This window comes from Anomaloglossus baeobatrachus, chromosome 3 (assembly GCF_048569485.1).
Source record: "Anomaloglossus baeobatrachus isolate aAnoBae1 chromosome 3, aAnoBae1.hap1, whole genome shotgun sequence".
NCBI lineage: Eukaryota > Metazoa > Chordata > Amphibia > Anura > Aromobatidae > Anomaloglossus > Anomaloglossus baeobatrachus.
The window spans coordinates 313,150,513-313,169,319 of NC_134355.1; positions in this window are offsets into that span (position 1 = coordinate 313,150,513).

The following is an 18,807-nucleotide window of genomic DNA, read 5'->3' on the forward strand; positions in this document are numbered from 1 at the left end:
AGTATCGGTGGTGAAATGCACCCGTTCACACACAGAGTTTCTCAAGGAAGCGGTGATGTTGTGTGCGACATGCTGGTGTAGCGCGGGCACACTTTTCTTAGAGAAGTAGTGGCGACTGGGCATCTGGTACTGGGGCACAGCGACAGACATAAGGTCTTTAAAATCCTGTGTGTCCACCAGGCGGAAAGGCAGCATTTCGGTAGCCAAGAGCTTACAGAGGGATAAAGTCAGCCTCTTAGCTTTGTCATGGGTCGCAGGAAATGGCCTTTTATTTGTCCACATCTGAGGGACAGAGATCTGGCTGCTGTGTGTAAACGGTGTTGAGTAGGGTGTCCCTGGAAAAATGCAGGTTTGTGAGGAAAGTGCAGGCGTAGACATGATGTTGCCTTCAGAACCAACGTTGGATATGGATGTCTGAGAGAGCTGTACACACGCACTTGTTTTCCCTTCCAAACCAACTGACGACCTACCAAGCAAACTTCCTGTTGTGGTTACAGTGGTGGAAGTTGTGCGTGGAAAACCAGGTGTGACAGCTGTCCCCACAGTCCTAGAAGATGAAGAGCGCGTGGATGCACTGGAAGGGGCAGGCGGTGGATGGTTCGCTCCGCTAGGCCACATTGCAGCACGGTGAGCTTCCCACTGGGACATATGATATTTATTCATGTGACGATTCATGGAAGAAGTTGTCAAACTGCTGAGGTTTTGCCCTCTACTAACAGAATCACGACAAATTTTACAGATCACATAATTTGGGTGATCTTTTGCTATGTCAAAAAAGGACCAGGCTAGGCAAGGCTTAGAGGGCATGCGACCTGCTGATCCACCCCGACTAGTGCTCAGAGGCACAGTGGTGGCTGAGGATGCAGTTGTAGACGTGCTACCAGTACTCCGACTCTGTCCAGGAAGGCGCAAGGTAACTTCGTCGTCAGTTGCATCCTCCTCCACCGTCTCTGTTGACCTCCTCGAGGCCCTGACTGTGGGTTGACAGTAGGTGGGATCTAGAACTTCCTCATCAATTGTTGTGTTTGCACTCGCCTCACCCTCAGACCGAGCCTCTTCTTGCCCTGACCGAATATTTAAGTTGTCATCCCAATCTGGTATCTGCGTTTCATCGTCATCAGTATGTTCCTCATTGTCTATAACAACAGGTGTTACAGTTTGTGAAAAAGGGTCAACATTATGCTCAGAAACTTGGTCCTCACGGCCTGAATCAGAGTCACAAAGGTTCTGGGCATCACTGCAGACCATTTCCTTGTCTGTAATCACTGTAGCTTGGGAGCAGACCTCTGATTCCCAGGCTATAGTGTGACTGAACAGCTCTGCAGACTCAGCCATCTCAGTTCCACCATACTGTGCAGGGCGGATGGAGACTTCAGAGCTGGGAGAAAGCAAGTTTGATTGGGATGACAACTCAGAGGACTGGTGTTTTTTGGATGCGGTAGTTGAGGTGGCGGAGAGGGCCACTTGAGGTGAGGAGAGTTGGACCACTTGAGATCCATTCAAGCATTTTCCTTTTTTGGCCATCATCTACCTTTGTTCCAGTTGTTCGTGTCCGTAAAAATGGTAGCACATCGGATTGTCCACAGTAAGCAGTAGACATCTTACTTTTGCTGGAAGATGGTCTATCTTCAGCAGATGTTAATGGAGCTTTGCCACCTTCCCCACGGACAAACCCTTTTTTTCCTTTTCCAACACGCCTCTTCCCCTTTCTACCAGCATCTGTCATTTTGCCACTCATTTTGATTGCGACAAGATTGTGCACTTAAAATGTGGTAGTAAAAATTGAGAGGTGGTGTAGATTGCAGCGGTGGTCTATCTTTATTAACAGCAGAATAAACAACAATAACTATCCCTGACAATGCAACTATGGCCCTTAAACTGGCAGCATAGTTTGCTAGTATAATGGCTTAGTAACAATGAGTTTGAGTGTGCTATGCAGAGGTGCTGCACATAGGTTTGCACCAGTGGGACACAAATGGAAGTCCAACAGCCACTTTTAGGATGCCACTAAGTTTACTCAGTGTTTGCTAGTATAATGGCTTAGTAACAATGAGTTTGAGTGTGCAATGCAGAGGTGCTGCACATAGGTTTGCACCAGTGGGACACTAATGGAAGTCCAACAGCCACGTTTAGGATGCCACTAAGTTCACTCAGTGTTTGCTAGTATAATGGCTTAGTAACAATGAGTTTGAGTGTGCAATGCAGAGGTGATGCACATAGATTTGCACCAGTGGGACACTAATGGAAGTCCAACAGCCACTTTTAGGATGCCACTAAGTTTACTCAGTGTTTGCTAGTATAATGGCTTAGTAACAATGAGTTTGAGTGTCCAATGCAGAGGTGCTGCACATAGGTTTGCACCAATGGGACACTAATGGAAGTCCAACAGCCACTTTTAGGATGCCACTAAGTTTACTCAGTGTTTGCTAGTATAATGGCTTAGTAACAATGAGTTTGAGTGTGCAATGCAGAGGTGCTGCACATAGATTTGCACCAGTGGGACACTAATGGAAGTCCAACAGCCACTTTTAGGATGCCACTAAGTTTACTCAGTGTTTGCTAGTATAATGGCTTAGTAACAATGAGTTTGAGTGTGCAATGCAGAGGTGCTGCACATAGATTTGCACCAGTGGGACACTAATGGAAGTCCAACAGCCACTTTTAGGATGCCACTAAGTTTACTCAGTGTTTGCTAGTATAATGGCTTAGTAACAATGAGCTTGAGTGTGCAAAGGGCAGGAGGGTACAGTGGCAGGGTTGTGGGTCTGGGTAGAGGAAAGGAAGCCTGCCTTTCTATCCCTCCTAATGGGGAAATGCAGCGAGGAAATCCCTGACCTTAGCTACATAGACGCTATCATGTTGTGTAACTGTTAAAATCTGTTTTCACAGACCTGACTGTCACCTATGGCTCTGACCCTGCCGGTATTAGCCCTTAAATGGACTAATAGAAACTTCTATCCCTATTCTGTATAGCGCTGTGTATAGAGCGTACACAGCAGTATCGGAGACAGGAGCTACGCCAGTGGTGACTAACACCAAGACGCAGAAGGCAGATAATGGCGTGCTGGAGGAAAATGTCCGTTTTTATAATGCAGGGACATGTGACATGGACATCCTATCACACATGCCGTTGCTTCTCTGGCTAAAAGTCCACCTAGCTGTGTGTGTGTCTGGGATTGGCTGACATGCTGGCCCGCCCCACTACACGCGTGCGCTTAGGGAAAGAAGAAAAGGAAAAAAAAAAAAAAATGGCGATCGCCATTATCCATACAGCAGTGATCTGAATGTGCTGTTCCCGCACACTATACACTGAAATTTCATAATAGTGTGAGTCACAGAGTGACTTACACTATTACAGTGGAAAGCCAGCTAGTAATTACAGTTAGGTCCAGAAATATTTGGACAGTGACACAAGTTTTGTTATTTTAGCTGTTTACAAAAACATGTTCAGAAATACAATTATATATATATAATATGGGCTGAAAGTGCACACTCCCAGCTGCAATATGAGAGTTTTCACATCCAAATCGGAGAAAGGGTTTAGGAATCATAGCTCTGTAATGCATAGCCTCCTCTTTTTCAAGTGACCAAAAGTAATTGGACAAGGGACTCTAAGGGCTGCAATTAACTCTGAAGGCGTCTCCCTCGTTAACCTGTAATCAATGAAGTAGTTAAAAGGTCTGGGGTTGATTACAGGTGTGTGGTTTTGCGTTTAGAAGCTGTTGCTGTGACCAGACAACATGCGGTCTAAGGAACTCTCAATTGAGGTGAAGCAGAACATCCTGAGGCTGAAAAAAAAGAAAAAATCCATCAGAGAGATAGCAGACATGCTTGGAGTAGAAAAATCAACAGTCGGGTACATTCTGAGAAAAAAGGAATTGACTGGTGAGCTTGGGAACTCAAAAAGGCCTGGGCGTCCACGGATGACAACAGTGGTGGATGATCGCCGCATACTTTCTTTGGTGAAGAAGAACCCGTTCACAACATCAACTGAAGTCCAGAACACTCTCAGTGAAGTAGGTGTATCTGTCTCTAAGTCAACAGTAAAGAGAAGACTCCATGAAAGTAAATACAAAGGGTTCACATCTAGATGCAAACCATTCATCAATTCCAAAAATAGACAGGCCAGAGTTAAATTTGCTGAAAAACATCTCATGAAGCCAGCTCAGTTCTGGAAAAGTATTCTATGGACAGATGAGACAAAGATCAACCTGTACCAGAATGATGGGAAGAAAAAAGTTTGGAGAAGAAAGGGAACGGCACATGATCCAAGGCACACTACATCCTCTGTAAAACATGGTGGAGGCAACGTGATGGCATGGGCATGCATGGCTTTCAATGGCACTGGGTCACTTGTGTTTATTGATGACATAACAGCAGACAAGAGTAGCCGGATGAATTCTGAAGTGTACCGGGATATACTTTCAGCCCAGATTCAGCCAAATGCCGCAAAGTTGATCGGACGGCGCTTCATAGTACAGATGGACAATGACCCCAAGCATACAGCCAAAGCTACCCAGGAGTTCATGAGTGCAAAAAAGTGGAACATTCTGCAATGGCCAAGTCAATCACCAGATCTTAACCCAATTGAGCATGCATTTCACTTGCTCAAATCCAGACTTAAGACGGAAAGACCCACAAACAAGCAAGACCTGAAGGCTGCGGCTTTAAAGGCCTGGCAAAGCATTAAGGAGGAAACCCAGCGTTTGGTGATGTCCATGGGTTCCAGACTTAAGGCAGTGATTGCCTCCAAAGGATTCGCAACAAAATATTGAAAATAAAAATATTTTGTTTGGGTTTGGTTTATTTGTCCAATTACTTTTGACCTCCTAAAATGTGGAGTGTTTGTAAAGAAATGTGTACAATTCCTACAATTTCTATCAGATATTTTTGTTCAAACCTTCAAATTAAACGTTACAATCTGCACTTGAATTCTGTTGTAGAGATTTCATTTCAAATCCAATGTGGTGGCATGCAGAGCCCAACTCGCGAAAATTGTGTCACTGTCCAAATATTTCTGGACCTAACTGTAGCTTGTCTTTTTGCTGCTAGAACCGTTCTCGACCGTATCTAGAACTATCGAGCTTTAGCAATAAGCTCGAGTTCTAGTTCGATCTAGAACAGCCCTCAAAATCACTCTAGCCGCGAACTGGAGAACCTCGAACCGCGAACCGCGCTCAACTCTACCCTTTATACTATATGGAAGGCTATGTGGGGGCCATTATGGTATTTGGAGAACTATATACGAGGGAGTACAAAGATACAAGCATGGGATGGGAATGTTTTGTGCTGAGGGAAAAGGCTCTTTCCTTCAGCACCCATCTTTCCCATGTTCTGCTGTACATCTCTCACCACCCAGCTTTCCCATGTTCTGATATGGGGAAGCTAGGTGCTGAGGGAAACCTGTAAAACAGAGCATGGGGAAGCTGGGTGCCGAGGACAAGATGGATATTAGAACATAGGAAAGCAGGGTGCTGATAGAGGGATTTCAGATCGAGGGAAAGCTGGGTGCTGAGGGTAAGAGCCAAGTGTCAGCATCATTATACTGTATTCCGAGTGTCAGTGTCTTTATCCCATACCCCAAGTGTCGGTGTACGTGGAGGGGGGGGCCCAGGTCCAAATTTTGCACCAGGGCCCATGAAACTCTAATTACACCACTCAATTTTGCCACCCAGAAATTAAATGGTGTATAACCATCAGGTAGCGCTGTGTGCTACATGTGGACACATACTCTTCCACCATGTTTGCTAAACCCTGACTCCTGGAAACGCACACCATAACAGATGGTGTTGCTGGATTGTGTAGAGGGCTGCACATGAATTGTTGCCAAATTGCTGACAGGATAATGTCGCGGGCGGGGGGAAGACGCCGCTGCGCTCGCTAACGCTCGAGCGGTGGGCCGGATCCGGGGACTCGAGCGGCGCTCCTCGCCCGTGAGTGAAAGGGGGTAGTTTGGTTTGGGGATTTGGTCTGTGACGCCACCCACGGGTTGTGGTGAGGTTGGACACCACCGCTGCTGGTGACGAGGATCCCGGGAGTGATGGCAGGGAGTAGCTGGGATGTTGTTCTCCCCCTCCATGGGTAGGGGTTGGTGGTCCCGGGGCCCGGTGAGATGCCGGGGAGGCAGGCTTGGCAAGGTTCAGGGTCACCTGGACTGCGCAGCCCGGTGCTGGACGGCACGGTTTTACTCACTCAGCCACAAATGTACGCAAAGTCTCTGGTAAACCAAACGGCTGGATGGACGGGTCCCGCAGACGGCTGCTGTGACTTCTCCTGGACGGTTGGTGGTGGCTGCCTTTCCCTGCACCTTTGTGTATAATCGGTCCCGATGGATTCCCACTGGTAACCCGCTTCCCAGCGTATATATGTGCCGGAGGAGCCCTTTTGCCCGCAGCCTCTGGCCCTTGGAACTCTGGCTGTGGCGGTAGCTGTATTTCCTTTTGCTGGTCGGATGGTTGCCTTCAATCGGGTCTTGGCTGTTAGGAAACCCCTGGGGTTCCGGTCACTGACGGATTTGACCTCTAATGGCGAGGCGATTCCAAGCCTGGTCGGGGTCCGCAGGCCCTGCCTGAGTGTGCTGGCTTCACTTCGCTCCCCAGTTCAGTACCGGCGGGCCACCGCCCGTCCCCGGTCGTACGGTTCCACGTTGATCGGCCTCTCCTGCAGACGACCACCACCGTCTGCCAACCTTGCTCTTAGTGCACGGGCCACACACCCGGACACCGTCAGTTTACTCCTCCACTACTACTTCACTCCTTCACTTCCCTAACTCAATCTCAACTGACTGCTCCTTTTCCCGCCTCCAGGACTGTGAACTCTTCAGTGGGTGGGGCCAACCGCCTAGCTCCACCCCACCTGGTGTGGACATCAGCCCCTGGAGGGAGGCAACAAGGATTTTGTGTCTGGCTGATGTGCCTGTCTCGGGGTGGGGTTGTGTGTTGTAGTACCTGTGACGACCTGGCTAGTCCAGGGTGCCACATTTCCCCTTGGTTAAATGCAGACCGTCCGCGGGCTGCCCGTCCATCACCGGTTTTATTTTTCTTTTTTAACTGTAAAAATAATAAATAACATGTAACGGTAAACATTAAGCATACTTCAGGTCATCTTGAACGTTGCAAAAACACAGATATTTACATTTTTAATAACAACGGACAGCTTCCGCTCTCCCACCCAAGCAACCTAGCCCTGATGCTGCACCTAAGAAGTGGGCAGCACCCCTTGACCCCAGTCCAGATCCAGGCTGCCCGAGCGGGAACGGGTACGGTGCCTCGCACCCGGCTGTCACTTCAGGGGACCCCACGTCCATGGGGGACCCCTGACCCCCGGAGGATTGCCACCGGTTGCAGTAGTGGCGGGCCTGGGCCATCTCTTTCCTCCAGGCCCATCCTCCAAATTAGCCACTCTGGAGGAGGCAACGGAAACATGCCCCAACGTATTTACAATCCCACAAGTTCGTGGGTGCCCTGCAAGTTCTCAGGCATGTAGTGTCTGGGAAATCCATAATTACGATGCAGCGACAAGTTTGATGCTGATCATCGTTGCTGCGGCAGCACACATCGCTGTGTATGAAGCCGCATGAGCGAGGAACATCACCTTACCTGCGTCCCGGCTGCAATGAGAAGGAAGGAGGTGGACGGGATGTTTACATCCCGCTCATCTCCGCCCCTCTGCTCCTATTGGTCGCCTGCCGTGTGACGTCACAGTGACGCCGCACAACCCGCCCCCCTTAGGAAGGAGGCGGTTCGCCGGCCAGTGCGACGTCGCAGGGCGGGTGAGTGCATGTGAAGCTGCCATAGCGATAATATTCGCTACGGCAGCAATCACATGATATCGCACCTGTGACGGGGCGGGGACTATCGCGCTCGGCATCGCAAGCATCGGCTTGCGATGTCGTTGTGTGCAAAGTGCCCCTTAGTGTACTGTGACCCCTGGGGTCCAGGGCGTCACAGATATACTAGGTAATGCTGTTGGTGGTGGTGCTGTTGCTTTCACATCATGTGCTTTTGGGGAGGAAGGTGTCCCTGATTATCATGAGCAGATGCAAGTTGCCGACACCATAGCTGAAGAGGTCAACACTGCAGCAGAAAATGGAGAACGATGAGCCATACTTCTTTCCTGATTTCTCAGGAAACCATTCCACTCTACCTCAGATGATACATCATGTGGGGCTCTGGTTGAGAAGATTTTTGCCTCACATTAGGCTCCGACGGCACAACTTGCAAGCCATCCCTCTTTTGTCATCAGCACATTCCCGAAAAAAATGTGAGCGGTAGCAGCTGACTTACTGGCTTTGGGCTATCCACAGGGCTTTTGTCCCATGCTTCCTCTTTTGCTGTGCTGCTGGTTCATCTGGCTGAACACCTCCTCTTCATTGGAACTGTGCACATCATTATCAAGGCCTTTGCTCCAGGTGGGGTCAAGCACCTTGGGTCATCCCTCGCATTGTCTTCCACTCATTCCTCAGCCCTGCCCTTCTTTCCAGTCTGCACACTGAAGAAAGCCACAGCAGTTTTCATCTGTTTTTCAACATCCTCTGAGGGTACTTTCACACTTGCGTTATTTTCCTTCCGTTACAATCCGCCCTTTTGGGAAACAGCGGAATCCGTTAACGGATTCCGCTGTTTCCCATAGACTTGTATGGTTGACGGATTGTACCAAAAGGAGCTGCGTTGCTTCCGCTGGGCGACGCTCCGTTGCTTCCGCCCAGCGGGAGGAACGCAGCATGTAACGTTATTTTGAGCAGCGGAATCCTCTGGATTTCACTGCGCATGCTCTTTTTTTTTTTTTTTTTTTTAAATCAAACTTTATTTTGGCTCGCGGTGGCCGAACGTTCAGCTGAGCGCCCGGCCGTCGGCAAGCGACAGCGCTCAGCTGAATGACCGGCCAAAAGCATGCCCGGCCGCCGGCAAGTCACAGCGCTCAGCTGAGCGCCCGCCCGCCGGCATGCCCGGGCGCCGGCAAGTGACAGCGATCATCTGATCACCCGGCGGCCGGCTGCAGGGAGCGATCAGCTGATCACCCGGCGGCCGGGAGCGATCAGCTGATCACCCGGCAGCCGGCTGCAGGGAGCGATCAGCTGATCACCCGGCAGCCGGGAGCGATCAGCTGATCACCCGGCAGCCGGGAGCGATCAGCTGATCACCCGGCGGGCGGGAGCGATCAGCTGATCACCCGGCAGCCGGCTGCAGGGAGCGATCAGCTGATCACCCGGCAGCCGGCTGCAGGGAGCGATCAGCTGATCACCCGGCAGCCGGGAGCGATCAGCTGATCACCCGGCGGGCGGGAGCGTTCAGCTGATCACCCGGCGGCCGGCTACTGGGAGCAATCAGCTGATCACCCAGCGGCCGGCTGCAGGGAACGATCAGCTGATCGTTCACTATAGTCTGCCGCTGGTAAAACCGGGAAAAAAAAAAAAAAAAAATCAAAACGAATTGCGTTGTTTTGCAGCATCCGTTGCATCCGTTGTGTCACTATATGCAACACATCCGTTGCATCCGTTACACAACGCAATGCAACGGATACCGTTCAACGCAAGTGTGAAAGTAGCCTGAGCTGTGGTGCAGTGATCCACAGACCGTGTCCACTAGCCGTCCCACGTCCTTATCCTACCACACAACAAGTGGTTGGGCGTCGGAACACTTGCTCTCTTCCACTTCTGGAGCAGAGCCAGGTGGATGGACCACGGGACCCCAGCCAGCAGAGTCATTGAAAAGCACAAGTGACTGTTTCATGACTTGCGCCTCACACTGCTTAGCTGATTTTAAATAGGTTGAGTTGGAAGGAAGGTGACCATGGAACTTAGGAGATGACTCTGAGTTTTTAGGTGTGGACTGGGTTGAAGACAATGCAAAGGAATTGGAGATGCTGGTAGCCATCTAAAACTGCGTCAACAACATGTTCTGGCCTCACCATTCATGCAGCAGTACTCTGGCCTAAGAAATGATGAAGACCAGCCTGTGGCCCGTGTGCAAAGGAGGAAGGTGTTTCAGTTTGTAATGTAGCAGGCACACATCTACCACGTCTTCACCTTGAAGCAGCTACACCAGCAGCCTCACCACCATGGCCCCTATTACAGGTTCTCCTCATTGTTTGGCACATAAACTAGTTTAGTTTAATACATGGCCTGTATACAGAGAACGATTATAGCAAAAACTGTGTGCAGCTGTTTTAGACTGCTATTTAAAGCTATGGGATGTAACACAGTATAAGGCTATGTGCCCACGTGTGTGCCATAGCGTCACTGCATGTGCGCTTCAGAGGGCAGCTGAAAAGCTCCGTTCTGAAGCTTCGGTGACTGCCGATTTCATGTGCTCTCGATGCAGCCCCTCCTATAGACAGAGCTGGGGCTGCATACAAAGCGCATGAAAGAAGTGACATGTCACTTCTTAGAACGGCCGAATCGCTACATTCTAATACGCCATGTGGGCATGGATTAGGTACAATCTTCATAGATTGTGCTGGGGACGCAGGATGCATGCAGTTACGCTGTGGTGCAGATCGCAGCGTAACTGCATGAAAATACGCCATGTGGGCACAGAGTGTAAGGTTGCAGAGCTATTTTCACAGTAAGGCATGCTGTGAAAAACCTTGTTTTTGGGTAGATTGAGCTAATAAGTTACACAGCCTGTACGCTGTCTTGTATTGCTATGCAAAGCTATGGGATGTAATGCAGTATAAGACTGCAGAGTTATCACCACAGCAAGGCACACTGTGAAAAACTCTGCTTTTGGTTAGATTGAGCTAAAAGATTACACTGCCTGTACTGCTGTTTTGTAATGCTACACAATGCTGTGGGAAGCAGCTCTGCCTTTTATTTACAATTAAATACACATATCACTGCCCCTCACTACTACAATGTACTATCCCTACAATGTATTTGTTTCTTTCCTAACTGTACCTATCATTATCCCTCACACCAACAGCGTACTCTCCCTATTCTAGTGAAGGCAAAATGGCCCCGCGGCCCGTGATTCAGCCTTTATACAGAGTCACGGGATGAGCCAGCCAATCACAGCCACAATACTTGGCATGGCGGCTATGACTCCAAAAGTTCCTAAAGACTAAAAGCTTGCAGATTAACTGCTCTGAAACTTTTCAACAATCTTTATTCAGGTGACAAACCCAAACAGGAACCAGATGTACGGACAAAACCCTGTGTTTGGCCGGTTTCACAGTTGCGTTCAGCGCAATCCGCCGCTATGGAGAATATTTAACACACTGCGCTATTCTCCATAGACTTGTATGGATGACGCACTGTAACGCAAGTGTCTGTGTTGCATCCGATGCAAGACGCAGCGTCATTATTTTGACGCTTCGTCGGGTGGAAGGAACGCTTCATGTAGCGTTTTTTGTGTTGTTAAAATATCACACCTTGACGGATTACATTAGTATCTGCCAAGTTGTGTAATGATTGTCTATGGCGGCGGATTCCGCCGCAATGTGCTAAGCGGTGGAATCCAATGACGGTTTCCGTCAAGTTCTACTGAGCATTTCTCAGCATGTCCAGCAGAACAAAGGATTTCACTGTGATGAGCTCCCTCGTTGGCTGCCGGCAGGTTTTTCTCTGGCTGGTCTCCCCGAGATCAGTGATTGTTTTGTCTTGTTGGTCTACTAGGCATTGCTCCCATCTGGCCAGAATCCTTCTCCACACTGATGGGGGGGCAATACCCTGAAACAGCTGTCGGTGGATGGATACCTGGCCTTGGTATTTGCCTTGTTATATCTTTAAACTTGTCAAAGAGTTGAATATTGACTAAAAGGGCCACTTAATATGGTGGTTATGGTGGTTTCTTAAAAAGAGACACTCCTTTGCTAGGTCCTATCCGGAGGGATATCTGGCTAGTTTCTGTGTTGAGACTCCTAACAGAGGCTCCACGGACTTTTTTGATTTCATATTTCCCAGGGGGCAATGCACCTAGGATTTCACTGTGTTGAGCGCCCTCGTTGGCTGCCGGCAGTGTTTTCTATGGCTGGTCTCCCAGAGATCAGTGATTGTTTTGTCATGCTAAGTACAGTGACAGGAGGAGCTTCCAGTGATCACAGCTAATGTTAGCTGCAATCACTGTCCCGTACTCACCTCATTCCTGGACCTCCTCTCTCGGCAGCCACTGCTGTCAGTCCAGTGTCTCATAACTCCCACCTATCAATGCTTGACTAGCGATGAGCACAGAGCGATGACAGGGGGAAAATGAAGAGCACAGCATACACTGTGGGCTTCACAAAGATGGGAGAGGTCTCCTCCCAGAGCTGTGATCTGGACAGCCTAGTGGGCTTGTCCAGGTTAAAGCAGGGAGCAGCTACAGTGCAGGAGATAGGGTCGGAGACCAACCATTATCTCTATGCACAGGGACTTCTGTATTTGCGGTGTGTAACTGTCATTACACACTGCAAATTCAAGATGGCAGCCACCAGTGTTTGATTGAAAATATAATTAAATAACAACTAAATAAACAATAAATTTAATTTTGTATTAAAAATAATTGGTTCCATAATCAGTAATTATTAATACAATAATTACAATTGTGGCACCTTCCTTTTAAATAGAAGACAAATTCAATAAAGGTGCCAACAAAACAGAGGGAGGGAAGTGAAGTCACATGGGAGGTGAAAGGTTAACCACTTTTTTTTGTTTAAAGTTTGTTAAACACGAGTATTTCTGTTCTTGTCTAGCCAAGACTGCTCTGATATTCATATTCATTGAATACATTATTATGCATGAATGCAGGCCAAAGAATAGAAAAAAGATACAAGAAAGAAAGGGAATAATTCCCCACAGGTTTTTATATAACAAGACTAATTGGTATGTGAACGTGAAGTGACCATGTCTTACATATATGTGCACAATGGTGACGGGCCACTCCGGGTAATTAATATATTGGATATTGATAAAGATTGTTTTTTAAAAAATAATACATATATTTATTTATGAAGAAAAAAGTTGTTGATTAATATATTAATTGAGAGTAAAGGTCCATGAAAATATACATCCAAAAGAACAAAACACGTGAATGGTGAAGGAGATGAAGAAACTATTTTTTAAAATGAAGTGTGAGCATAAGAAAGTTTCAGAGGAGGGATTTTCCTTCAGACTACATTACAGTGGAAATCTCGATTGTTGATTGAGATCAGAATCCCCTTCTGGCAAAACAGAGAGTTTGTAGACAGGGTTTAAAAGATGACATACAGCCCGGGGACAGAGTGGGAAAAAATATAAATATATATAGATTTCTACCATATTGTATTCTGAAAGGGGAATCCCTACCTTGAAACTTTCCCACTATTAATCTTCATTCTAAAAAATTGTTTCTTCATCTCGTCCACCATTCACGTGTTTTTTTTCTGTTGGAAGGTTATTTTTATGGACTATTATCCCCAATAAATATATGAATCTACAACTTTTTTTTCCACATAAATTAATGTATATGTTCTTTTTTAAAAAAAAACACTGTTTCTTTCAATATTACATATATTTTTTTTCTTTCCCTCACCTGTGAGTTATTACTCTGAGTGGCTCTGTACCCTAGTGCACATGTATCAAACATATGCTCTCTCCTAGTTCACATTCCAATCTGTCTGTTATATAAAAACATCTTGCGAATGATTCCATTTTTTCTTTTTTTGTCGTTCCTTCATACTTAATAGTGTATTTAATGAATATGAATATCATAACAATCTTGACCAATTAAGAAAATCAAAAACACTTTTTTTGTACAACGACTTTATTGTAGAAGAACACGGTTAAAGGGAACCTGTCATCAGGAATTTGGCTTTCAACCTAAACGTTTCCCCCTCTGCAGCTCGTGGGCTGCATTCTAGGAAGGTTTCTGTACTTTTTGTGCCCCTTTTTAAACCAAAATAAACACTTTATAAACTTGTACCTTTCTGTTTGAAAATCTTGTTAATTTTCCATGGGGGCGGGCCGTGTGGCGTCCGTTGCTGTAGCTTACGCCGTCCCCCATGCTCCAAATCATGCCTCATAACGCCGCCCACTGCGCCGAGGTCCCGTGCACGCCGGGACACCTAGTGACGTGGTCGCAGGCACGAGAGTATGGGCGGCGCTGTGATTGCATCGCAAGTGCCCGCCCATACTCTCGTGCCCGCCCTTTCCCCCACTGCCTCCAGCGTTCTGCGCCGGCCCGACGTCACCTCCTTCCCATCGTACCCTGCAGCAGGAAATAGATGGGAGGAGCGGAGCACAGGAGAAGCAGAGGATCTGAGCGACGTACAGAGGGGAGAGCGCGCACACGAGAGTATGGGCGCGCACTTGCGATGCAATCACAGCGCCGCCCATACTCTCGTGCCTGCGACCACGTCACTAGGTGTCCCGGCGTGCACGGGACCTCGGCGCAGTGGGCGGCGTTATGAGGCATGATTTGGAGCATGGGGGACGGCGTAAGCTACAGCAACGGACGCCACACGGCCCGCCCCCATGGAAAATTAACAAGATTTTCAAACAGAAAGGTACAAGTTTATAAAGTGTTTATTTTGGTTTAAAAAGGGGCACAAAAAGTACAAAAACCTTCCTAGAATGCAGCCCACGAGCTGCAGAGGGGGAAACGTTTAGGTTGAAAGCCAAATTCCTGATGACAGGTTCCCTTTAACCTTTTAACTCCCATGTGACTTCACCTCCCTTCCTCTGTTCTAATGGCGCTTTTGTTTGAATTTGCCTTGCATTTAAGTTCATTTGTACCAGTGGTTTTTTTATTCATGTAGTTTGTCCTGAGGAAGAAGTCATAACGACTTTGAAATGCATAGAAAATTTAAAAAAATACTGTAATGCTAGCGTTCCCTGCACTAACCGGCAGGGATGCTCATGTACTCACCGCGCTACTCCTCCATCCAGCTATTTCTCTTACTCCTGTGCCTATCACAGCTTACAGCTCCCAGGCCCTGTGCTCTCCACAGGGATTCCCTGGCGGCACACTTCAGTGTTGCGCTCCCTGCTTCTTAATGCTGCATCGTGTGTGCACACCTGAGGTGTTCCCAGTCTGTGTTGGACAGTACCAGGTAAGTCTCTAATATGTTCCCAATCTATCACTGGGGAGGTCAAGGTGATATTTGAGGTGTCCTCTGCCTATTTCAAGAGATAACCAGGTATTTAAGGCACCCTCCCCTATTGGGAGGTGCCTGTGCAATGTTAGTCTTCAGTAGACACTGTGCCCTGTGGCTTCTAGCTCATTGCCTTGTTCCTGGATCCTGTTCCAAATATGGTACTCACCCATATGCCTCATCCAGTCTTGTTCCTCAACCCAAACCTGTCCAAGTGCCTGAATCTACTCCGCAATTTCTGTCCCTTCCTGAGTTCCTGATTCCATTCCTTATCTATTCCTGGTTCCTGGTTCCAGACTGAGTTCCTGATCTTGTTCCTGATCTGACCTGATGACAGCTGCCAGCCATGACGCTGTGCACTAGCTACAGAGGAAGACACTGCGCAACATATGAGCCAGGGTATGTGAGTACAATTTTTTTTTTCTTGCATTAATAACAGAATGGCGACATATACCAGGAAAGGGGCCCAGGACAAGGGCATATATATGAGGATGGTGACATATATACCATGATGGGGGACATGGTTACCAATGGGGGACAAATATACCAGAATGGGGTGATATATTTACCAGGATGGGGGACATATATACAAGAAAGGAGCCCCCGATGGGATACATTAGAACAGAATGGTAGACATTACTACATAATGGGGGTGCAACTCATTTGCCTTTATGAGTTTTAGAATGCTACAAACTTCTGCAGATCTGGGCACTGCCTTGGAGTGGACTTTGTGGCTACCTGCAGCACAACCCTAACCTCACCACCAGAGCCTGTAGAGAAGATAAAGTAGCCGCTTAGTCATTGCTTCCATGACTTCTTGTTCTCCTTTATTCAGAAAATAGTTGTTAAGGACATCGACTGTATGTGTAATGGCAGCCTCTGTGTGGATGATGTAGGACATGTCATCCACACGGGACTGGGAAGGAGAAGGGCGACTACACAAGATAAAGGAAATGCCGTACCCGAGACCATCAACTCCCACTGGATCCAACCAACCCCTAGTTAAGTATAATAAAGGTCTTTTTTTACATTATACAAAGCAGCCTGGGCACTTATACACAGTATTCTAAAAGGCTGTATATAAGGGCTCACTGGGGGTGGCCGCAGCTTATAGGGGAAAAACCTGGTGACAGGTTCCCTTTAAAGGGACTATACACCCGTCAGAAACACACCTAACATGCTATTCCTTCAGCTCTCCTGCAGCTACAAACACAGAAAATTGTCAATTAGTAGAGACACATCAATGATTCTATATTAAACATACGCTCAGCATCATGGGCGTACCCAGCGAGGGGCGGGTGGGGAAGCTGCCCCCCCCTAGAAGCAGGTGCACAGTGTAGTGGGCCGGTGCCTATATTGGGCCGCTGTATCTGCAGCCACCAGCGCGCTGCTCAGCACTGTGTGCATGCCGGGCACACTAGCTGCAGCAGGAGGCAGCGCGCTGTGCTGTGTCGGCCCTGCTGTGTGCTGTGTGCCCAGCATGCACACAGTGTAGAGAAGCACGTCGGTGACTGCAGCTTCCTCCTTCTTCCTATTCAAATGTATTTGCATCTCTCAGACGTAAATACATTTGAACAGCGCGCCGCCCCTGACGTGCAGCAACGTGATGAGATCAGCCCATTGCTGACGTCATCACAGTGCTGCGGGTGCCGGGACATAGGAGACATCCGGATCAGGAAGCGGTAAGCGCTCCATGTAGGAGCCGAAGAGACAGGTGTAATTAATGGAGATGTGTGGGGAGGGGCTGGGGAAACATAATGGGAAACACTTGTGAAGGAGTAACAACTTTGTGACAGGCTGAGGAGGAGCACTGTATTTCGAGGGAGGGGGGAGGCAGGAGTGTGTAGTGATGGGGTAGAGTAATTTGTGTCTGCAGTGGGTGATGGGGGGGTGCAATGTATTATGTCTGGGGAGGGGGGTAATGGAGGGTGCATTGTAGTGTGTGTGTGTGTGTGTGTGTGTGTGTGTGTGTGTGTGGGGAGGGGTAATCGGGGGTACATTGTAGTGTGTGTGTGTGTGTGGGGGGGGTTGATGGGGGGTGCATGGTGTGTGCGTGTAGGGGGTGATGGGGGGTGCATTACGTGTGTGTAGGGGGTGATAGGGGGTGCATTGTGTGTGTGTGTGTAGGGGGTGATGGGGGATGCATTTTATTGTGTGTGTGTAGTAGGTGATGGGGGGGTGTGTTACACCTCGTGGCTCTCCTGTGGCAAGGAATGAGACAGTCTCCTTGCCTGCCACGAGCGCTCCTCCTCAGCAGCGCCGAAGGTCTGCCAGACTGCAGGAGAAACCTCCTCAGAGAGGCAGCACAAGGGTGACACCTAGTGGTACTCCTGTTGCAAGAAATGAGGCGGTCTCCCATTCCTTGCCTGCCGCAGCTCCTCCTGCTCAGCAGCCTCGAAGGTCTGTGAGGTTGCGCAATGTGCAGAGATTTGCTGCTCAGGGAAGCAGTGAGACTCCCGTTATCTCTACACATTGTGAGACCGAGGATCCCGCCTCTATTTCCCAGAGGCAGGAGGGTGAGCATGTGCTATGCTTGGTGGATCCTGATTCGCCCACTGACGTCACACGGCTTGATGACAAGGCTGGTGACGTGGTGAATCCTGACTGGCCAGGCTGGGATGTCGTGGATCCTGATTGGGTCAAGTCCGTCATATCCGCCTCGCGCCCGCCCTTGGCTGGAGCTACACCTCCTTAAAAGCTCCTCCTGCCATCATGGCGGCGCGCGACCGTCCTTCTATGTTTGGATGTCTGGCAGCGTGCTGCCACGCCACTGCTCAGGCATTATCTTCTTCTGTGGGCTTGGACCTTGCTGCTTAGGCAGCACCTCGTTTGCAGGCCGTGTCCCTGCCTTGCTGCTCCAGCAGTAGCTCCTTCTACAGGCCGTGTTCCTGTCCCAGGTGAGCTCCTCGAGTCTCCACTGGACTCACCTGGTTATTGAAAGCACACGTGCGTGGGCACCTCTGTGCTACCCTCGTGCCATATTCTCGTGACTTCCACTGGCACACGTGCGTGGGCACCTCTGTGCTTCCCTGTGCAACAGGTACACCGAGCCGTGTGATCCCTGCCATACAACCCACACGGGTTAGGGCAGACCGGTGTACATAGATCGTCTGTGACATTCCAGACGATCGCTAGCAGCAACCCGCTCACTCTTCACCCACCATAGCAGCGGTCCCTTACACCGCACAGTGGACCTTGACCGGCGGAAGCTGTCCATTCCCCATCTTGGCACGCTTCCCCGGGTCCCCCTCGTAACATTACGGTCGCGCCAAAGGTCTGGCTATGGCTGAAGAGCAGCAGCAGTTGCTGCATTATGTGCAGCAGTTGGAATCACGTTTGGCAGCAGTGGAGCAGTCTTCCTCCGACAAGACTGCTCTGACGACAGTCGCCACCCAGGCGGCTACCCAGGCTGTGCTATTGGGCGGAAGGTCTCCTCGCCTTGCGCTTCCAGAGCGCTTTAGCGGGGACAGCTCCGAGTGCCGTGGGTTTATAAACCAAGTTACAACCTACTTAGAGCTGTCCGCGACTCTTTACGCTACCGAGAAGGCGAAGGTAGCCTTCGTCCAGTCCCTGCTCACAGGGAGAGCGCTGAAGTGGTCCACGCCGTTGTGGGAGCGCGGAGATCGGGTGGTGAATAACTTAGCATCTTATCTTGGGGCCATGAGAATGGTGTTCCTCGGGCCTCAAGTCACCCACGACTCCGCGCTGCGCCTCCTACGACTTCGGCAAGGGTCCGCTTCAGTCGGGGACTTTGCCGTA